The sequence below is a fragment of the Monopterus albus genome, unplaced genomic scaffold (assembly GCF_001952655.1).
Source record: "Monopterus albus unplaced genomic scaffold, M_albus_1.0 scaffold103.1, whole genome shotgun sequence".
In the NCBI taxonomy this organism is placed as follows: domain Eukaryota; kingdom Metazoa; phylum Chordata; class Actinopteri; order Synbranchiformes; family Synbranchidae; genus Monopterus; species Monopterus albus.
The window spans coordinates 1,979,970-1,980,903 of record NW_018127983.1 but is presented as its reverse complement, the minus strand read 5'-3'; the positions used below and the strand labels follow the sequence as shown (position 1 = coordinate 1,980,903).

At 42.0% G+C, this 934-nt stretch overlaps 1 protein-coding gene across 1 annotated transcript in view; it reads right to left on the bottom strand.

Annotated features, from left to right (window-relative positions):
• Window positions 1-934, bottom strand: part of inpp5d (inositol polyphosphate-5-phosphatase D) — a 12,672-nt gene that overhangs the window by 5,417 nt on the left and 6,321 nt on the right. The gene's annotated exons all lie outside the window — the stretch shown is intronic.

Genomic DNA, 934 nt, shown 5'->3' with positions numbered 1-934 from the left:
GTATGTGTGGAGAAAACCAGGCACTGCTCATCACCTGTCCAATACGGTCCCAACAGTGAAGCATGGTGGTGGCAGCATACTGCTATGGGGGTGTTTTTCAGCTGCAGGGACAGGACGGCTGGTTGCAATCGAGGGAAGGATGAATGCGGCCACGTACAGGGATATCCTGGACGAAAACCTTCTCCAGAGTGCTCAGGACCTCAGACTGAGCTGAAGGTTCACCTTCCAACAAGACAATGGCCCTAAGCACACAGCTAAAATAACGGAGTGGCTTCACAACAACTCCGTGACTGTTCTTGAATGGCCCAGCCAGAGCCCTGATTTAAACCCAATTGAGCATCTCTGGAGAGACCTGAAAATGGCTGTCCACCCACGTTTACCATCCAACCTGACAGAACTGGAGAGGATCTGCAAGGAGGAATGGCAGAGGATCCCCAAATGCAGGTGTGAAAAACTTGTTGCATCATTCCCAAAAAGACTCATGGCTGTATTAGCTCAAAAGGGTGCTTCTACTAAATACTGAGCAAAGGGTCTGAATACTTATGACCATGTGATATTTCAGTTTTTCTTTTTTAATACATCTGCAAAAATGTCATTCTGTGTTTTTCTGTCAATATGGGGTGCTGTGTGTACATTAATGAGGAAAAAAATGAACCTAAATTAGTTTAGCATATGGCTGCAATATAACAAAGAGTGAAACATTTAAGGGGGTCTGAATACTTTCCGTACCCACTGTATATGTACATACACACAATCCAATTTGCTTCCTTGTTTTCTTTGTCTCTTTCTTTTGGAAATGGTGCTTCTTGTCATATTTGTAAAGTTATACAGACCAAAATAAATTTCTTTCATTCATTTACAGTAATGTTGTGCTGTATATACACATTTACTAGAAAGAGCACCTACTACCTTATCTTTGACTGATATATATATA